The sequence below is a fragment of the Lissotriton vulgaris genome, chromosome 5 (genome assembly GCF_964263255.1).
Source record: "Lissotriton vulgaris chromosome 5, aLisVul1.2, whole genome shotgun sequence".
NCBI lineage: Eukaryota > Metazoa > Chordata > Amphibia > Caudata > Salamandridae > Lissotriton > Lissotriton vulgaris.
The window spans coordinates 384,720,279-384,739,692 of NC_141693.1; positions in this window are offsets into that span (position 1 = coordinate 384,720,279).

The following is a 19,414-nucleotide window of genomic DNA, read 5'->3' on the forward strand; positions in this document are numbered from 1 at the left end:
GGTCATTCATGTGTGGATGTAGCACTGTTCACTCAATAAAAAGCAAAGCACCTAAAGTCATCCCATATGTAAGCAAATACATACCATGTGCAGTGATAGATAATCAGATTATTTATCTTCTTCATTTTCCTTTTCTAGTATTCATTGGCACTGTAGGGGGAAAGTTAAATTAATTAAGCAGTAGCCCTTGTAACAGAGTATTCTCAGTGCCACCCGTAATAGAAAAGTAAGAGCATCACCACCTGCATGTACTGGACTGGTACAGTAACGCAAGTCTGTCTCACTCATCATGGCGGGCGTCTGTTTTTCTCGGGTGCAAGTTGACTGCGCTGGCATTATGCCAGCTTGCAGAAGTTAACGTACCAATTTTGCTAAACAAGAGAGAAGAAGAATAAGACTGGTGTACTGTCATAGTCGACTCTAATGGAGTGAGTCCATAGTGCTCGTAGAATTGATTCCTTAAACTCCCACTAATGTTAGAGCAAGGATGAAGAAGTGGGAGGTTAGATAGATACTGGCCACAATAGTTATGTACTGCGCTTGCAAGTTGCTAGTTCTACTGTGACACAACTTTCTGCTGAATCATTTTGTGTTAATCTTAAAGAGCATTGGTTACAGACTATTTCTTTCTTTCTTCATATAGATGCCCCTTCCAAATCAACACGGAAGGAGCTGGCTAAAAGGGCACAGGGTAAGAGCTGATTTGCATATAGCCAGTGTCTAACCCAGGGTGGTGTGGAGTGCAAAAAAACGATGGATTTAGGCCCAGATCCTTGTACTGGGGTGAATGTATGACATTGTTCTACATTCTGTCCATCAACTGTTTTTTTTGCAATTTTCATCCCGAGTGGGCTGGGTATGCTCAGACGTGAGTCCCAGGCTCTCCACACCATTGGAGTCAAGCTATCCAGGCTGATGAAGGCTGATAGCCAGAAACCGGTCCTTGGATGCTTGATTCCGGTCTGGGAAAGACATGGCTTGGTAGTTCGGACTGGACTGTTCCCATGAGGCACAGGGTCAGAGCTGATTTGCATATAGCCAGTGTCTAGCCCAGTGTGGTGTGGAGTGTAAAAAAACGATGGATTTAGGCCCAGATCCTTGTACTGGGGTGAATGTATGACATTGTTTTACATTCTGTCCATCAACTGTGTTTTTTGCAATTTTCACCCCGAGTGGGCTGGGTATGCTCAGACGTGAGTCCCAGGCTCTCCACACCACTGGAGTCAAGCTATTCTGGCTGATAGCCAGAAACCGGTCCTTGAATGCTTGATTCCGGTCTGGGAAAGACATGGCTTGGTAGTTCGGACTGGACTGTTCCCATGAGGCACAGGGTCAGAGCTGATTTGCATATAGCCAGTGTCTAACCCAGGGTGGTGTGGAGTGCAAAAAAACGATGGATTTAGGCCCAGATCCTTGTACTGGGGTGAATGTATGACATTGTTCTACATTCTGTCCATCAACTGTGTTTTTTGGCTAAAAGGGCCCGGCAACGGAGGTTGGAGGCGACTGTCGCTGAATATCGGCGGCTGGTGGCCCAGGAGGAGGGGGACACGCAGTCGACCACAATATCGACCGGGACAGCTGCATCCTCCTCCGCCCTCCCTGGGTCACCCAGTCAGCACAGCAGGTCTCCAGCGGTACGGAGCCGGGGTACCGTAGCCACTCGCCACCGCCGAGCAGCAAAAAAATCAGCTGCCCCCCACAGCAGTACCAAAAAAAGGTTGCACCGCCTTTCACTCAGGGTGTCCTACCTCGAGCACGAGCTGTTGAACACCAAAATCCTGCTCGAGACCCTCCGCAAGGAGCATGCCGACCTGGCCCGAAAAGTGAACAGCAGCCAGCAGTAGGAGGAGACTGGCCCTTGCCCCTTTTTTAAAGACTTCTGGGTGTGGGAATGGGAGTTGGGTCTTTTGGACTTTTCACGGACATTCGTTGGGGTTAGGGAGTGGGGGTGGGTTGGGTCTTACGGGAAATTATTTATGTTAGGGATATAAATATACTTTAAACTTTATCTCAGCATACGTGTTTTTTACTGCTTTTGAGGCTGGTGGGTGGGGGTTTAACAGTAAGTTTGTTTTCCTGAAACTTAAGTGGCATCTTGAAGTTGTGTAAGTAATTGCCCAAATGTTTTCAAAACTAAGTGCCTCTCACAGAGTACGTGAATTCAATAGTCCTAGGACTTTACTAGTACTACCGTCAGTCTCTCGTCTCTCCTAATACTCCATTATATTACCTCCCCCCAAATGCTTATCTTACCTGTAATTTGTGTTTGGAAATAGGCCTAGGCACAGGGCTGGCTGCACGGGAAATGGCGATTAAGGTTGGCAATCCTGGGCGGATGAAATGTCATCATTGCGGTGGTACTAGTGGTGTTACACAGTGGCAGTTGCAGCATATGAAAAAAAAGAAAATGAAACCTTGTTTGTCCTTACAGTAGCATTAGAACGGTACGATAGAGAATATAGCAGATGACAGTACACTAGAACAGTGCCACAATGTAGCCTAACAAATGGTAAAGTATTGAAAGTATAACTACTACTTGCATTGAATTTCTTTGATATTGGCTACTACTACAAGAAATAGTACTGAAGGTGAAGGACTCAGCAGCGTAATCATTTGCCACGTCTAGGAGGAGGATGTTCTTGATGATCAATCAAGTTGATGGCGCACATGAAAATCTGCTTTCATTTGCCAATAGTCATGGGTCTGTGTCAAGCTGAGTAAGAATATATCCTCGGATTCCTTCACCAGCCTGTTGCTATTACCTTATCCTCCCCAGCAAGTGTGTGGAATTATTGCTGTCATTTAGTCATACATCAATCAAAACCACACAGCCCGGGGAAAGAGGGTTAGGGTTTGGAAAATATTTGCGAATGGGGGTTTTTGAGAAAGTTTTGTTGAGAGAAGAAAAAAAAAGCACAGCATGCACTGCTGTGCCCCTGAGCTCGCCAAGGATCTGGTCTTGTATTTTAATTTTCAATATTGCCCGGTATTGTAATTGTTGTGCCTGTGCCTATTTCGTTTTTGCTCTACACTCATATTGTTGCGCCCCCTGATTGCTGCCGCCACCGCTGCCCGCTGTGCCTCTCCGGTTTTGGTTTTCGTTTGTTTACTCCAATTGTTGTGCCCTGTACCCCTCCACCCCGCTCCTTAGCCCAACCCCTGTTCCCTCCTGCATCACCGCTCCTCCCCTCCCCACTCGCCACCCCGCTCCCGCCTCCCAGCTGCTCCTCCCTCCCACTAGTAGCCTAGGTGTGCTTCAGCGAGACGGGGAGCTGTGACCCGACCCGACCTGGTCAGAGCCGGTCGCTCCACCCGCCTCGTGCCTGTCTCCCGAGTGCTGCCGCCTCCGCTGCCCGCTGTGCCTCTGGTGTGCCCCTGAGCTGCTGTGCCCCTGAGCTCGCCAAGGATCTGGTCTTGTATTTTAATTTTCAATATTGCCCAGTATTGTAATTGTTGTGCCTGTGCCTTTTTCGTTCTTGCTCTGCACTCATACTGTTGCGCCCCCTGATTGCTGCCGCCACCGCTGCCCGCTGTGCCTCTCCGGTTTCGGTTTTCGTTTGTTTACTCCAATTGTTGTGCCCTGTGCCCCTCCACCCCGCTCCCTTTCGCTGCTCAGCCCAACCCCCGTTCCCTCCTGCATCACCGCTCCTCCCCTCCCCACTCGCCACCCCGCTCCCGCCTCCCAGCTGCTCCTCCCTCACTCCGCCCCCCTCCATTCTCCACTTATGGCAGAGTGGCAAATGCGCAGCGTTCACGCGCAGCATGCACGCCCTATGCGCGACGAAGGTGCGCCAAAGGTAAGCCCGTCTAGGTCCGTCCGCGCCTGGACCGCGCCCAGCGCCAGAACCCCTGGCTCCCGCATTGACCATTTCCCCCCGCAGAACATACGACACCGCAACCCTCAATGCCCTCAACACCGACAGACTCCCCGATTGCCACCGAGCTGCCTCAGGACACACCCATGGACCCTTCACCTGCCAATCCTGCAAGTTCTGCTGCATCAGGACCCACACTAGAACCACAAACGCCAAACAGAGCTCCAACAACAACCACCTGAAGTGCTTTCTGCTCAACACCTGCTCAGTCCACAGACACGCCATAGAACTATGGAACCTACTTGACACCACAACTCCAGACGTCGCCTTTCTCACGGAAACCTGGATGAACGCCTCATCAGCACCCAACATCGCCATAGCCATCCCGGACGAATACAAGATCATCCGAAGAGACCGCATCAACAAAACAGGAGGAGGCATCGCGATCGTCCACAAGAACACCATCCGCATCTCGACTAGCTCTGATGACACCCTCACAGCCACCGAATACCTTCACTTCCAGATACACACCGACCCCAAGACAACACTCAGAGGCACCCTTATATACAGACCCCCAGGAGCCCGTACACAATTTTGCGAAGACATCGCTGACCTTGTCAGCCCAGACGCCCTCCCTTCTCAGGACTACATTCTCCTAGGAGACCTCAACTTTCACCTGGAGAATAACAACGACAACAACACCACCACCCTGCTTGATAACCTCGCCAATCTCGGACTCAAACAGCTGGTTAACACCCCCACCCACTATGCCGGACACACGCTCGACCCAATCTTCTCCTCCAGCAAACACATCTCCTTTAATCACACCACAGGACTCCACTGGACGGACCATAGCTACATCCACTTCAGCTTCAGAAAGACAACGACCCACCACCACCGCAACAGGTTCCCCGCAGAAACTGGAACAAAATTTCCCTCGACCAGCTCACCACATCACTGAACCAAAACCCTCCCACCAGATCTACGGACCCAAATCAAGCAGCCTTTAATCTCGCACAATGGATCACCCACTGCGCAGATGAACTAGCACCCCTGAAAAACCGTCCCAACAGCCAGAAAGCAAAAGAGCCTCCTGGTTCAATGACGACCTTAAGAACTCCAAAAAGAACTGCTGCACCCTCGAGAAAACCTGGAGAAAAAATCCAACCGCAGACAACATGACCGCCTTCAAGAACGCCACCCGCAAACACCACCAGCTGATCCGCACCACTAAGAAGTCAGTATTTAAAGACCGACTAGACAACAACGCCCACAACAGCAAAGAACTCTTCAGCATCGTCAATGTGCTCAACAATCCCAGCGCCGGCAACAACGACATCACTCCCTCTCAAGATTTATGCGACTCACTAGCCTCGTTCTTCCACAGCAAGATCGCAGACATACATAACAGCTTCAGCGACCTGTCCTCTCCCCCTACCTTTGAACTGAAGCCCCCTACCACCACTCTCTGTGCCTGGACCCCAGTCAGCACCGAAGAAACCATACGCATGATGAACTCCATCCATACCGGATCTCCAACCGACCCATGCCCCCACCTCATCTTCAATAAGGCCGACTCCGTCATTGCACCCCAACTCCGAGATATCATCAACTGCTCCTTCAACACCGCCACCTTCCCAGAAAGCTGGAAGCATGCCGAGCTCAGCGCCCTCCTGAAGAAACCTACAGCAGACCCCACCGAACTTAAGAACTACCGCCTCATCTCGCTCCTACCGTTCCCCGCCAAAGTCATTGAGAAGACCGTCAACAGCCAGCTTGCCGCCTTTCTTGAGTCTAACGGCTCCCTTGACCCCTCACAGTCTGGATTCCGAGCTAACCACAGCACCGAGACTGCCCTCATCGCAGCTACAGACGACATCCGGACACTGCTCGACAAAGGGGAAACAGTGGCCCTCATCCTCCTGGATCTTTCTGCAGCGTTTGACACGGGATGCCACAGCACCCTAGTACATCGCCTCAGTAACTTCGGATTACAAGATAAGGCATTGGACTGGATCATCTCGTTCCTCGCCGGAAGAACCCAAAGAGTCCGTCTCCCCCCTTTCAGATCAGAGGCCACCAAAGTCATCTGCGGCGTACCACAAGGATCTTCGCTCAGCCCCACCCTCTTCAACGTCTACATGAGCCCCCTCGCATCCATCGCACGCCAACACAACCTAAACATCATCTCCTACGCTGCCGAAACTCAACTGATCCTCCCCCTCACCAAAGACCCAACCACCGCCATAACCAACCCACACGAAGGGATGAAAGACGTAGACGAATGGATGAAGAACAGCCGCCTAAAACTGAACTCGGACAAGACGGAAGTCCTCATCCTAGGAACATCCCCCTCTGCCTGGGACGACTCATGGTGGCCCCCGGCACTAGGCAGCGCACCCAAACCAACGGACCATGCTCGCAACTTAGGATTCATCTTAGACTCCTCCCTCTCCGTGACCAAACAAGTCAATGCAGTCTCATCATCATGTTTTAACATCCTAAGCATGCTCCGAAAGATCTTCCGATGGATCCCCACCGAAACTAGGAAAATGGTCACCCAAGCACTTGTCACCAGCCGACTAGACTACGGAAACACCCGCTACACCGGAACCACAGCCAAACTGCAGAAAAGACATTAACGCATTCAGAACACCTCCGCCCGACTCATCCTAGACATACCTCGACACAAACACATATCAGAACACCTGAGAGACCTGCACTGGCTCCCTATCAGCAAGAGAATCACGTTCCGTCTCCACACTCACGCACACAAGGCCCACCTCAACCTAGGACCCAGCTACCTCAACAATCGCCTATCCTTTTACACCCCCACCCGTCAACTACGTTCGTCCAACCTAGCCCTCGCCGTGATCCCACGCATCCGAAAAGCCACCATGGGAGGAAGATCCTTCTCTTACCTGGTGGCCAAGACCTGGAATTCCCTCCCCTCTCACCTCCGTCTTACCCAGAACCACCTCTCCTTCAGGAAGCAACTCAAGACCTGGTTATTCGATCAGTAACAAACCCCTCTCCCTTAAGCGCCTTGAGACCCTCTGGGTGAGTAGCGCGCTATACAAATTTCTGACTTGACTTGACTTGACTTGACAGTACAGGGCTGCAGTAATAATTCTGCGTTTTCACTTGCCTATCTCTGCACTCAGAGAAACACTTCGTACATTAAATTAGGTTTGAAAAATAGCAGAAGTAAAACCTATACAATGGCTGTAGGGAAGAATTTAGAAGCAGAGATCAAAGAAATGCAGAGTCACACACATAGAAGTTCACAGCAATAACATTACTTAAAAGATAATTAGAAAAGAACGGATACTGTATCTGTATGTTGTTGTAGTTGTCCTGTTGAATTTGGGAATTTGCATGCATCCAACCATTCCTCATATTAGCGGGAGTCCTCCATTCCATCTGACGCTCCGTCCATCAATGTTGGTGACCAGAAGACACCCTGTCCACGGCCTGCCTGGGGGATGCTGACTTGCGGCTCGCTAATGTGAAGCCTGACTTCATCCTTTTTTTGCCATTGCACAGGCTGAAACCCGGCCTGTAATTATTGATGGAAGAACAGGAAGTGATATTAGAACACCACTGACAAATAAATAAAAGGTATGTACGCTGTGTAGTGCAAAAAGTCACACTTTGAGTTTCCTAATAGACAGTACAATATTTTTGAAAGGGCGTACTCTGTCTGTGTCTCCTTTTGAAGGATAAATAAGTATGGGCGAATTATTTTAGCGGATCTTTCGCCTCAAGCTAGGTGTACTGTAAACTGTGTTTTAGAACAAAATTAGACCTTCCCAGCACTGCTCCCAGACCCTTACTAAACCCAGTCGCAAAAATGTAGAAGACCGCCAATCAGATCTCAAAAAACATGGCCTAGTAGAAAATGGTGACAAAACGTACTTTGAAAGTAAAGTAGGCCCAAATCCTCCCTTACCCACCATGGATTGTATTCAAACCACTTGCAAGCAAGCAAAAGTATCCATACCCAGCATTGCTCCAAGACTCGCAAACCCCCCCACAAACACCAGGAACCCCCACAAACAGCCCCCCGAAAACGGTAGAGTGAGCGAACTCTCAGAAAATGCAAAAACTTTTTCCCCAGGGATTGTCTCCAAAACACTTTCTTTCGGGTATTAGACCTTCCCAGCAATGGCCCCAGAACTGTCAACCCAGGCGAAAACAAGTTTAACACCCCCAACAAGCCAAAAGGCAAAACCCGGGAAAAGCCACACTTAGGAAACGTTGGGCCTACCTGGAATGCAGTCCAAATGAGCTCTGCAGCTAGGCCCCAACTCCCCTTTTCCACCATGGATTTCCTGTAAAACAAATGCAATCAACATTAGAATGTGCCAACAGTGCTCCCAGACCCCAAAACTCACCCCAAACACTTAAAAGCCCCACAAACAGCAGCCCAAAGACAGGCAAGTAATCAAAAGCACAAAAACTTTTCCTGCTCCGATTTTCTCCAAACCACTTTTAGCCAGTATTACACCTTCCAAGCAAGGCCCCCAGACCCATGAACCCGGGCAAAAACAAGTTTCACCCCCCAAAAAAGCCGAAAAGCAAAACCGGGAAAAGCCACACTTAAGAAACTTTGGGCCTACCTGGAATGCAGTCCAAATGAGCTCTGCAGCTAGGCCCTAACTCCCCTTTTCCACCACTGATTTTCTGAAAAACAAATGCAATCAACATTAGACTGTGCCAGTAGTGCTCCCAGACCCCAAAACCCACCCACAAAAACCTGGAAGCCCCCCAAACAGCACCCCAAAGACAGGCAAGTGAGAAAAAACGCAAAGACTTTTTCACCATGGATTTGGTCCAAAATACTTGATTCCGATATTAGACCTTCCAAGCTATGCCCCCAGACCCCTGCAGCCACCCGCAAAAAAGCAGAACACCCCCAAACAGGCAACAAGCAAGAATGGGCCTACCTTCAATTCTGTCCAAATGCGCTGTGCAGCTAGGCCCTAACTGCCCTTTTCCACCATGGATTTCCTGAAAAACAAATGCAATCAACATTAGAGTGTGCCAGCAGTGCTCCCAGACACCAAAACCCACCCACAAAAACTTGAAAGCCCCCCAAACAGCACCCGAAAGACAGGGAAATGAGCTAAAACGCAAAAACTTTTTCACCATGGATTTGGACCAAAACATTTAATTCCGATATTAGACCTTCCGAGCTAAGCCCCCAGACCCCTGCTGCCACCTGCAAAAAAGCAGAACACCCCCAAACAGGCAAAAAGCAAAAATGGGCCTAACTTCAATACTGTCCAAATGTGCTGTGCAGCTAGGCCCTAACTCCCCTTTTCCACCATGGATTTCCTGAAAAACAAATGAAATCAACATTAGACTGTGCCTGCAGTGCTCCCAGACCCCGAAACCCACCCACAAAAACCTGGAAGCCCCCCAAACAGCACCCCAAAGACAGGCAAGTGAGCAAAAACGCAAAAACTTTTTCTGCTCCCATTTTCTCCAAACCACTTTTATCCGGTATTAGACCTTCACAGCAATGCCCCAGGCCCGTCAACTCACCCGCAAAGAAGTAGAACACCCCCACAAGTGCAGAGTCTTTCTTCATTGGGCAAAATCCAGCCATCTGCTTTGAGGGAAATAGGAGTCTGGAGGAGGAGGATAGAGGAGCATGTTCTTGTGAACTTGTGAACCTGAGGAATGCAGACTGCGGCACCTTCAAATCAATAAGCAAATAAGCGAAGACAGTTCTGCTGATGGGCTTGTTTTTGTGATTAGGTGATTAAAGTTTTTTTAATATAGATTTTGCAAAACAAAGAAAGACAGACACACAGGAATAAAAGTGAATAAGGACGGAAAAGAACGTTAGTGATTCATTGACTCATTTTCAGGGATCGGTGTCAGGGAAGTAGAGCTCGTCCTCAAACTCTGCGAATTCAGACGGGAGTAGGTCAGTTAACAGAGTAGAACTTTCTCATCTAAGTTGGTGTCCTCCTCGTCTTCTTCCTGCGTGCATTCTGGTATTTTGTAATCTGGTGGTATGAAGTGCTGATTCATCTTGATCATTGTTAACCTCTCCACATTTTTGGGAGAGAGGCGGGTCCTTTTGGAAGTTCCAATGCCACCAGCAGCACTGAAAACACGTTCAGAAGACACGCTTGCGAGTGGGCAAGACAAGTAATTTATAGCCAGGTTGGTGATCTCTGGCCACACATCTCTTTTCCCATGCCAATACGCCAATGGGTCATGATGAACATAGACCTCTGTTGAGTCATTCAGATAGGCCTGCACCATTGACTCAAGGTTCTCCAGGGTTCCTCCACTTTGCTTACTTTTTTTTGGGACCTTTTGAGAAGCAAACCCATGCTGAGTTAGCCAATCCTCTTCTTCACACAATATTACTATTGTGTCTGGTGCAGATGATACGGTTGCTGGTGTCGTTAACGGCTGAGAGGGAAAATCACTCACTTCTGCCACAGTCACAGATGCAGAAGTGGATTTTTTTTACTCCAGATGGCCTGCTGATGCTGATGTACTGCCTTTTCCATCAATTTCCTGCTGTTCTCTTTCAACCCGAATGGCTGACACAGCTAGCCAATGTTTGTACTTTGTAACATCTGCGTCATCAAAAGGAAAGAATGCCTGCCACTGCCTTTTTGTACCGTGGATCTAGAATAGTAGCAGAAATGTAATGCTGTTCTGTGTGGATCTTTTCAAGACGTTCATCGCGAAGTAGGCGCCATAATAACTTCTCCGCCAACTCAAATGTTTCTTGCTTTCCATCTTTTTGAAACGTAGAAGACACCGCCTTCAGTTGGTGCTCTAGCATGCGCAACAATGGAATAGCTTTTCCCAAATTACAGACCTCCCTGCTGACGGCACGCGTGAAGACCTCAAAAGGACGAAGCATGTCTGTCAGGCTTTTAACTAGCTGCCATTGCTCCACCTGTATCCTCAGGTCAATCATAGGTGTACCTAGTGTAAAGAAATACTGATCGACTACCGCATACTGCTCATACAGACGCTCAAGCATATAGAAGGTTGAGTTCCAACGTGTTACCACCTCCTGGATGAGTGCTTTCACTGGCACTTTACGTTCATGTTGCAGGCACCTCAGCTGCTTCCGGGCCTTAAAAGATTGGTTGAAATGTGTGCACATTCTTCGGCAGGTGGTCAGTAACTCGTAGACTGGACTTTCTTCACTCAAGAATTTTTTAACAACCAGGTTTATACAGTGCGCCAAACACAGCACTCTGAAATAGTTATCCTTATCCATGGCCTTAACTACATTGGTGCCATTATCCGTGGAAACATAACCAATCATGCATTTTCTTGGGGACAGCCATTGAAAGACCTTTGTGTTAAACTCATGCAAAATATTTTCTGCTGTATGATTTTTCTCCATGGCAAACATGGCTAGTGTTGCATGTTTCCGAGCAGCTTTATAAACTTTGTCTGTGTCAACACCTGCATTTAGCTTTGCTGCAACCCCTGAAAAAGAGATCCAGTGTGCAGTGATGCACATGTAATCATGGGCTTGGCAACTGGTCCACATGTCTGTTGTCAGATGTATAGTGTGAACAGCACTCTTCTGCCAAGCTGCCAAAATCACCTCCAGGACATCTTCATGAAGTGCTGGAACCGCAACTCTGGCAAAATAGAACCGGCTAGGAACCTTCCATATAGGGCGGAGCGTTGCCATCATTTCAAGAAAACCCACCCCTTCCACAAAAGAAAAAGGGAGAAGGTCGAGCTCTAGCATTTTAGCCAGCTTAGTGTTATACAGACGCGCCATTGGGTGGTTGCGTTCAAATGGCGCATCTGAAAACAACATGCCTCTAATGGTGGGCTGGACCATTTTACGGGATGATGATGACTTCTTCGACCCAGTTACGCTCAGTGATGATGAACTTTTTCGCATTGGTGTCTCACTCTCTCCCACACTCTTAGTGTGGCTCATATATCTTGCAGGGGGTGTGCTGCTGACAGGGGTACTGGGTGTAACTGAAGAAATGTTTGACGCTCCTTCTTCGTCATCATCAGATGAAACATCAACGGATACAATTTGTTGACTTGCAATTCGGGCTGCCTTGATCTCCCTTAGGTGCGCATGCCATTTGACAGTGTGCTGTCTCTCAAGATGACCTCTCTGGCCTCCGGTACCATAGTTGGTACCAAGCTTACCACGACTAACTCGAACCTTACATATGGTACAAATGGCTATGTTTTCCCTTGTTGGGCTAACACTAAAGAAGTCCCAAACTGCGGACTTCAAATGTCAGTGGGGGGCGGAGGAGGCGATACTGGGAATACTATTGCCAGATGAAGTGGAGGATGTGTGTTGCCGAAATTTACAACGTTGTGCCCTTACAGCACCACTAATTGAGGAAACGGAGGTCGAGGTGGATGGAAGTCCCTTCTGGCGAGAAAATATGGAAGCTGTAGGTGGTGGTGTACTAGTTAACTGCATTGGTGGTGGTCCCATTGACACGTCGCCAACATCACGCTCAGCATCATTTCGGGATAGGGTAAAAATGTCTGTTTGCTGCATGCCCGCTGAGGCTGGAGTGACGTCTATGATGACTGCGTCGTCGTCGTGAGAGTCTTCATCAGCAGGAGTATACGCCACTTCTTGTTCAGCGCCATCATCACACTCCATAACTATGAGACTTTCGGGGACCTTCCTTTTACGCTTAGCTACCTTTGTCAGATCATGGTGTGCCTCACTCTCAGACGGCGCTGGTGGTTCCCAATTTTCATCCATATCATCAGAAGAAAGGAGGCTTGAAGAAGATGTAGACACCATCCTTGATCTTTTCCTTGCTGGGGATCTGGAAGACAATGAATCATCAGGAGGAGTGGCTTCCTCAAATGATACCTCAGCTTGAATGTCGATTTCCTGATGTGCCCCTACTTCGGGAGGAAAAACTATTGTGGGGACTTGTGCCACTCCATGCACCTCTGCTTGCGCCTCTCCTTGCGCCGCCTCTCATTCCACATGTACTTGGGCTTGTACTTGCACATGTGGTTGTTGTTGAGGCTGTGGTTGTTGAACACTCATCAGATGAGTTACAATAACCTGTGCTGATAGAGGGATGCTGCTACTTTCTTGCGATGAGCCAACATCACTGGTCGATGGTCATTGAACAACTATACTGGCTGCCTCTGCAGCACTCAAGGGCTTGGACCTAAGTTGGCGTGGTGGTGGTGGCACTGAGCCCAATGGAGCGGAGGTGCTGCTCCCAGCAGACCCCGCTGCTGCAGGCGTACTTTTTTTTCCCAAAAAATGCAGCGGTCGGCATACCAGTCTCCTTGGTAAGTGGCGCCAAGTGCTTCTTCTGCTCCTTACTGGCAACTTTCTTGCTAGAGGAGCTACGGGCAACTTTTTTGGGGCCATCTTCTTCAGATGTCAGAACAGAAGGCCGCAGTTGCACAAGTTGCAGAGTTATCTGTGGCCACACGTGACATTGTGCTGCAGTCACCGCAGCAGGACTTGTTCCTGGCACTGATGAGGAACGATGAGGCTGATGATTCGTCTTTCTGCACCTAAAAGCAAGCGAAGCCAGAGGTACATCAGTTAAATAAATGTTGCATATGTACCGCGTCAATTAATAGTTTGCACGTAAGCATTTTTATTATACCCACCCCCCAAAGTGGAAAGACCAATAAAATGCACCACTGACAGAGTACCCCTGGGCATAATGGATGAAAGCATGGCAGACTGGGTGCAGGCCTATGGCACAACAAAGCACACGGCCTGGCTTCAAAATGGCCCCTAGACCCGTACCCACATGGCCAGGCCCTGCCTGGACCAGGCCTCAAAATGGCCCCCACCCACATGGACAGGCCCCAACAACAGCCAAAAAATCGAAAAACACACAAAAATCACCACAATCCAATGCCATCCATGCCCTCAATGATGTTTACATTCAAGACACCCCAGAGAAAGACTAGGCCCTTGCACCACTGAGTACCCCTGGGCAAAAGGCCCCAACAACAGCCAAAAAATCGAAACACACACAAAAATCACCACAATCAATGCCATCCATGATGTTTACATTGAAGAGACCCCACAGAAAGACTCAGTCCATGCACCACTGAGTACCCCTGGGCAAAAGGCCCCAACAACAGCCAAAAAATCGAAAAACACACAAAAATCACCACAATCCAATGCCATCCATGCCCTCCATGATGTTTACATTCAAGAGACCACACAGAAAGACTCAGTCCATGAACCACTGAGTACCCCTGGGCAAAAGGCCCCAACAACAGCCAAAAAATCGAAAAGCACACGAAAATCACCACAATCCAATGCCATCCATGCCCTCAATCATGTTGAAATTCAAGACACCCCACAGAAAGTCTCGGTCCATGTACCACTGAGTACCCCTGGGCATAATGGATGAAAGCATGGCAGACTGGGTGCAGGCCTATGGCACAACAAAGCACACTGCCTGGCTTCAAAATGGCCCCTAGACCCCTACCCACATGGCCAGGCCCTGCCTGGACCAGGCCTCAAAATGGCCCCCACCCACATGGACAGGCCCAAACAACAGCCAAAAAATTGAAAAACACACACAATTCACCACAATCCAATGCCATCCATGCCCTCCATGATGTTTACATTCAAGAGACCCCACAGAAAGACTCAGTCCATGCACCACTGAGTACCCCTTGGCAAAAGGCCCCAACAACAGCCAAAAAATCAAAAAACACACAAAAATCACCCCAATCCAATGACATCCATGCCTTAAATGATGTTGAAATTCAACAAAACAGTTGTATCATGCACCCATAACTAACCCTGGTCCTACTGGATACTGTGGCTACCCACAATATATTTTATTTAATGTTCTGAAAAAGTTCCACAATTGTAGTTACAGCAACTGTAATGCCCCAAATAAACAACATCAACTTACTTGTGAAATTTCTAATCCAAAAGTGATCCAAAGAAAGTCAAAAAGGCCTCAAATCCAAATATCCAGCAGCATCCACAAAAAGTAATCCTTCCAGGTCAAGATCCAAATCAAAGTGACCAGGACATGAACAAAGCACTGGAAGGAGCCTGCTGGACAGGAACAGGAAGTTGGAGACTGTGGGGCACTTCCTTCCCCCCCCCCCAAAATGGACTCCTTGCAAAACAAAGTGCAAGCAAATGTCAACCTGAGGAGTTATTCTGATAATAATCATCATTATCAGAAGGTTTATGCTGCCTGCTGGTGGATTTCTTGTGCAGAATTGCAAATTTTGCAATTTCGCGAGTGCGAGATTGTTGCTGCCCGCCGCATCTACGTGTTTGCAATTGTTTACTCCCGCGATATATGATCACGAGCCTTTTTGACGTACTCGCAATGACAAACTCTCGCTGTGCAAGGTGGCGGGCCGCGATGACGTAATCGAGGTCGACAAACTCCCGCGGGATCACGCAGCAAGATCCAAAATGGCGCAGCACACGCAAACATGGAGAAAAACAATTCTTCAAATGCTGAATGACGGTAAGTGAATGCCGCGCGCCGCAATATTGTATTTGTCTAGCGCAACCAAGCAAAAAAATCCGCTGCGCGCGAATTTGCAAATTGTCGGCAAATTTGCGAGAATTCGCGGATTGCGAATTTGCCGAAAACCCGCAAATTCCGCGAGCGGAACGGATTTTACGCTCATACTTACGAAAAACAAATGAGGCCTAGTGTGGCTGCGGCCTAAACAGACTTGTAGTAGTTGCACAATACAACATGGAGGCACGCAAGCCAACGAAGCTTGCATACCGTAGGATAACTCAGTGGGTTTCATAATGCTCATATAAATGGCATCTATTTAGCCACCTAATGCTAACTTATATATTAGCTAAGAATGCATTTTACAAAGGGGGATTTCGAACCTAACATACCCTCCTTTTAGCATAGGAGGCTAAATAAGCTTTATTGCTATCCGGCAGGGTCTTTACAATTCTAAATGGGGGGCGGGGGCTAGTGCATCAAAATGCATTGCAAAGCAAATACACAAAACATGCAAATATTGTAGCAATTTAATAATCAAATATTCCCTTGTCTATAAACATTATTGACTGAATATCTTGCACCTTCATAGGGGAATATTTTCTTGTATGGACCTCACCATGTTGGAATTAAGTATCGTCGTACAGTACGTGCAGCAAGCTAGAAGACCATTGATGCATAAACAACAGGTGAATATAACCCCCGCAACGGCTATCAATACTTGAAATATCTCCCAACCCTAATAAGTCAATAGGTCCCAGAACCACCCTGTGAGAGACCATGATTCATTATCCTGGTTTATCCCTGCGGCCAATCTGTGTAACTTTTGCATGGCAGAATATACAGTCGGAGCACTATCAGGTATGTACACACAGAAGCTACTGCCGATGACCCTACATGCTCCACCCCTATCAGCCAGTATGACATCTAAAACCATCCGATTTTGAAGTGAAACGATTGTTGTAGCTTGTAGCTTGACTGTTATTTTAGTGAGTATACTGGCAGTAGTATTAATGACTCCTTCAACTACTCTAGCTAGGCACGTATGTTACGGCCATTAAACATGGGACCCCAGAATGGCACAATACCTTTCATTATGTCAGTGGATTGCTGTAGAGAAATATCTGTTTGATCAATATCATCTGCATTAGTCACTCTTTTGGCTCGGTGCATAAAGGCATCCCTTCAATGTAACCTATGATCTTTGTGGTATGTGGATGGTGCAATGTAAACAGGAGGCAGAAGGAAAGAGACGTAGGACTGGCCAGACCATGCCCAAGGGAGCCAAGTATACGCTTGTTCTCCACAGATAAAAGTGGTCTCGCCTGCAGCCATCATCGGTTCGTGTGCTCGAACATTCCAGAGAAGCAAGTGTGTTAAGCAGACCTGCATTATCCAAGACGCTCATCTATTTATGTGCATTATTTGATGTATATCTATCACATGTACTGTGCCCGTGTAAACAGGACAAGAATTATCGGCTCCCTCCTGTGTAGGAGACTGTTTAGGGGACACGATTACCATCCTGAATTAAGTCAACAAAAAATATTTTGTAAACTGAAACCAAAACGTCATAGTTTTTACCATTAAGCAGGGACAACCAGCAGACTTTCACTTATCACAAAAGGCATATAAATAATGTTCTAGGCTATTTATGGCTCTTATTAGCTTTATATGCCATTAACAAGGCTGTTTTATGGGGATTCTGGTACAAGTAGTAACTCGTTTTTTTTCTCTCATCTAGCACTCATCACGCCCGCCACCCGCGAGCGCCAACTTTGCAACTGCTTCCTAGAGCGGACAAGACTGAGGGGCATGAAGTGATTGGTTGCTGTGGGTTGAAGATAGGTGCAGTAGTAACAATAAGGGAAGACTTGGCAACAAGTAGTGTCAACGGCACAAGGTTACAGCCTCATACTCCACTAAAGACAAAAGCATTAGTGTAAAACAATTTAAGCAAGCATTTGCATAGCCAACATGTCTCGCCTTTGGGACCTTATAATTATTTAGCCATGCAACACTTGATGTTGCACCAAGAATATTGTGCTGGATAACAAAACAATTATAACCTCCCAAAGGTGAGACCTATTGGCTATGCCATTGCTTGCTGCTTGTGCAGCACACATGGAAAAAGCAAACTGCTATGGATTGTTAATGTACAGGAAGGTCCCCCTTCCTGTACTTAAACAAACTTTAAAAAAAAAAATGCCATTTTGTGACTTTCATGTATGCTGCATGAAGCAGCACACATAAAAGTGACAAAATGGCATTTTAAGATTGTTTATGTGCAGGAAGGGGGACCTTCCTGTACATAAACAATCGTTCACCTGCACCCAGACACCCTTGCACTATGGCCTGCGAAGGGGGAAACACCAGGCTACACCACAGTCTTGTAAATATGGTGCAGCCTTGTGTTTATGTAGTGGAAGTCTGAGGCGTTAAGCCATGACGGCTAACGCCTCACTCCACAACTTGAGGTGTGCAAATCCCCTTAAGTATCTTGGTACTAAGCATGGGCGGAAAATCCGTTACGCTCGCGGATTTTGCGGATTTTCGGGAAATCCGCAATCCGCGAGATTTGCGAATTTCCCGCAAAATCCGCAAATCCGCGAGCAGCGGATTTTGCTCGCGCTGCTCGCACTGTTCGCGTGAGTTCGCGCCCCGCGAATAAGTGCAAAATTGCAGAAATACGATCTTAGCAAAACTGAAAGTAACTACTTACCAGGTTCAAAAGTTCAGGCACATCATTAGTAGCCATTTCCTGTAGTGCTTCCTGAGGGGCCCCTCCAGAGTTCAGTTGCCAGTTGAAACTATTATGTGACCCTGCTCTGAACCTCAGAATAGTTACACATATGCCACAAAGGTCCTGAATTACAGCTAAGGGAGACAAGCAGGAGCCAGGCTGGAAGTTAAAATCCATTAATCAGCCCCTAATTCATTATTGTCAGTTGGGGCAGGGCAGGTGTTGTAACTAATTTTGCAACAATGAAAGCACTTAGCAAGTGCAAAAGATCACTAATCAGGGCGCACTAAGGAAGCAGGTGCCAGCTAAAAAAATATTCTGTGACACATTAATCAGCCCCAAATTAATTCAGGTCACTTGAGGCAGGGAAGGTGTGCTTTCCTTTGCCGAAAATAATGTACACTGGACAACCAGAGGGTGTGGTGATGAAACAGAGGGTGGCATGGGTGGGCCAGAGGGTGGCATGAGTAGTCAGAGAGTGGCAGTGGTGACAGAGAGTGGCAGTGATGAAGAAGAGTGTCCCAAACAGGCTGGACACGTAGAAACAACAAGTTCGCAAAACTTGCGACCCGACAGGTAAGTTCGCAAATTGCGAAATTGTAAAAACCCTCGCGAACTGGCAGAAACACGGGCGAACACAAAAAAAAAAAAATCCGCAAATTCGCGGGAATTCGCGGATTTTGCGGATTGCGAATCCGCAAATCCGCAAAATTCGCGGATTGCCAATCCGCAAAATCCGCTCATGCTTACTTGGTACTAGTAGTTCATACAGACTTGGATGTCCAGCAATTCCTAATGTTTTCTGTTGGTCCGACTTACACAGCTTATTCGAATATTTTACAGTCACTTTCTGTCCTCCATAGCGCTGTGCACAGCAAACACCTCGTCCAGCCGCTGGATTTAAACAAAATATGTCCGCATGCTGCAGTCAAAAAACCACATGCCTTGAATTTGTTTACTTCACAACCTTTCCAGTTGACGGGGCAATCTAAACAGCGACGGTTCTGGCAGACTCTTTAGAAATGACTGCTCCTGGGTCCCACCTTTGGCTGCTGAACTCCAGGGCCCTTATTTATGAGGCCTTGCGTCAGTTTTGCGCCGCCGGTGCGTCACTTTTTGTGACGCACCAGCGGCGTACAAAATGCGCCTTGTTGCGCCATATTCAAAAAGTGACGCATCTAGGTAGATGCGTCACTTTTTAAACCCCTGTGCCAGGTATAATGTATGCAGAGTGGGCGTTCCCCCGCAAAAAGCCTCGTAATAGTGACGCAGTGAAATCTATGAGATTTCACTGCGTCACTTTTAGGCTGCAGTTGCGTCAAACTCTTGCGCCTGCCTCACAGCAGACGTAAGACTGACGCAAGCCCTTT